Below are 3,595 nucleotides of genomic sequence, written 5' to 3'. Positions count from 1 at the left end.
TGGTTATGTAAGAAACTTTTTATAATATCGCCTATTGTGTAGTAATAATCGAACTCAAATTCATTACTTAATTACTAAAATCAATTTAATGCTATAGTTGAATGCTTCGAAATAAAACTTATACATTATACTTATACTTATATATATATATATATATATATATATATATATATATATATATATATATATATATATATATATATATATATATATATATATATATATATATATATATATATATATATATATATATATATATATATATATATATATATATATATATATATATATATATATATATATATATATATATATATATATATATATATATATATATATATATATATATATATATATATATATATATATATATATATATATATATATATATATATATATATATATATATATATATATATATATATATATATATATATATATATATATATATATATATATATATATATATATATATATATATCTGCGGATTAAATTCTATATATATTTTTTTCCAGAGCCAATTTGGATACTTCAAATTTGAGTAAGTATCTTTTTCGTTTAGTTAGTACAGTATAACTATTATGAAAAATCAAATATGAAGGGTGTAAATGGTTGCAGCGGTCAGTGTGGATAAATCTATCAGCGGATTATACCGTTTTTTATGTACCAATCATCAAATATAGTATGCAGTGATGCGGTTTAATGATAATAGAGAGAAAACCACTGCGGACCAACTGCGTACTATTTTTGTATACAAATAGAGTTGGTCCGCAGCGATATATTGTCCACTCTGTTTTTAGGCAGACTAAACCACTGATGGATTTGTCCGTCCTGACCACTGTCACTATTCATACCCCGAATATTATTTATGGTATATGATATAACATCTCGATTTTTAGTATCCGAATTAAAAAAAATTGTAATGACTTGGAATGGATATTGGTATATGATATTGTATCTTGATTTTGCCTAATATGTTAGTATATGGTGATTTTGCCTCATAAGTCATGAAACATGTTTTGTTTTAATTATATTTAATTGGTATGCGTTATCCTCGCTGTCATTTATAATACCAATTATAAAATCTAAACACATATAAAAACATTTGATTGACTTGTCGTCTAGTTACTGCTAAACTTATACACTAAGAAAAAAAAAACAAAAAACAAAAAAACAAAAAAAAATGTCGTTGTACACTATTTATATTTTGGATTAAACTAAGCCTGTAGGGGGCCGGTCTAATAATATTGGTGGCCCAAAGCATTTAAAATCATGATGTTTAATCGTTTGTGTGTATAGTATAGTAGATAGGAGAATTATATCACTGAATATTTATTATAATAATACTTATAGAATTGTTTATGTTTTATAGATAAAAAAAAAGATGTGACCGTAAAATCGTGGCAGAGAAAATAAAATGATTTTTAGTTTGTTTTTTGTTTTCATTGGTTCATATATTGACACATGTCAATTCATTATTAAAATTTTAAAAATTTATATATATATACCATAAAATTAAAAAATTTAATATTGTTTACTTATTTTAACTTTTAGTTGCTATATTACAAGAAAAATATTACTTCTTATTTAAGATAAAAAATGATTGTGAAAATTATACAATTAGCTACGGTTTCTAAAAAAATGTAAATACTCATCTTTACATAAAGAAAAAGATCGTTAAAGTAACAAAAAAGAATATATGGTCTCATATTTTTTCCATCAATTAAATAGTTTATTCAAAAGACTGCTATTGTAATATATATGATAGGAGTATGTAAGATTAACGTATGCATTTTTGTAACTATAAAAATGTTAAAGTGAAGAAACATATAATAGGTTATTTAACGTGTTCATAAAGACAATTTGTTGGTAGTAGTTAAGACTTAAGACTAAAAAATATATTTTAACAGTAAAATATATTTGTGTGTACAAATAAACTTTAGTGGTAATGTAGATAGTAGATTTGTAAATGGATATACATTAGTGTATTATAGCAAAAAAAAACAACTATTTTATATACCTAAAATTTTATCTTTTTACTTTTATACATTATTTTTACTTACGAAAAATATATATATATATATATTATTTGTTAAATTTAATTTAATTTTAATACTTTAGAACTCATCTACAACTATTTTATTTAATTAAAAGTGTATCTATTTTTTTTTTCAACCAAATAATAAATTAAAAGGAATTCCCTCGGTTAGTTGCTCAAGCCAGAGACAGGGGATGTACAAAAGAAACTTCAGAGATAAGAGAATACAAAGCACGGGCAAGATAATCTGCCTTCGAATTTGTCGCATGCGGGATCCAAGAGATGGAGAATAGTGGAAAAACTCCAGTGAATTATACTTATCGAGCAAGTTGAAGAAGGATGGCCATTATTCAGGACAATGCACCATAGTGAGTAAATTAGTACGTATCCGCTCCATGGCCCACAACAACGCTTCTAACTCTGAATGCAGGGGTGGGAGGGGCTCCGTCTTAGACACTTGGCCCCCAACAACAAGGTTCGCTCCTCACCAACGCAACACCACCAGCCCAATCATGAATGCTCATTGGCTGCTTTCCAAGAACCATCAATTTGACAATGGTGAAGAAACGTGGACATTCGAGGACGGATATGGAGCCGACATGACCGCCGTAAAAGATAGCTTTTCTTCCCAGGCTAACTTATCGCCCAAAGCTTGAGCAATTATATCATTCGTCTCGATCTCTAAACCTTAAAATTTTTTTTATTTATGGTCTTCTAGATTGCCCATAAAAATCATGGTAATTGAAGAAGTTAATCAAGATCACCCTGTTGAGAGACATCTCTCCAGAAAACAAAATCCAAATTTGAGTACACCGACTCATATGTAAAACCCTCTGATGAGACCGGAGTTAGAGATAAATCCTAAACTTCCCACGAGTGAGGGCATTAAATAAACGTGATTAATAGTCTCAACCGCAGAGTCGTATCTTTTACACCAGATATTTACATTGGACACCTCGGTGTATCTGTTTACTTTTATAGATAGTTTTTATTTACTAAATACTTATTTTATATTTTTTTTAAAATTTTATTTTATTTAAAGAAAAGTTGATAAATTAACCCTCGTAGAGGTCATTTATATATAAATAAATAAATAAAACTACTAAGGTTTGTAAAATGTAAAAACCATATATATGTGTGACTGAGTTTTTTTATGTAAGATTTATAATTTGCAAGCGGATTGTTTAGCTTGCTCTACCAGATCGTTTGTTTCTGAATTTTTTTTTGTAAACAATTTTTTTTCAGTTTGAATTAACCATCATGAAATTTTATTTTATTTAACGTATTTGTATTTTTTAAAAATATTAAAAATGTTTTTTGCGATTCTATAATATGCTCCGTACTTAAAATGAATTGCTTAAATCACTGATTTCAATGAACTTATATTCTTTTAAAATTCCACATAACCACGATTCAAAATTTAATTTTGTAATAGAAAATTCATTTTTGAGTTAAACGCCAAACATCATCTAATATTTAAATAAATCGATAGAACGCATGGCCTAAGGCTGACCATATAAAAAAAAAAAAAAAAAAAAAAAAAAAAAAAAAAAAAAA

The sequence above is a fragment of the Camelina sativa genome, chromosome 4, assembly GCF_000633955.1.
Source record: "Camelina sativa cultivar DH55 chromosome 4, Cs, whole genome shotgun sequence".
NCBI lineage: Eukaryota > Viridiplantae > Streptophyta > Magnoliopsida > Brassicales > Brassicaceae > Camelina > Camelina sativa.
This window is presented reverse-complemented; position numbering follows the sequence as displayed.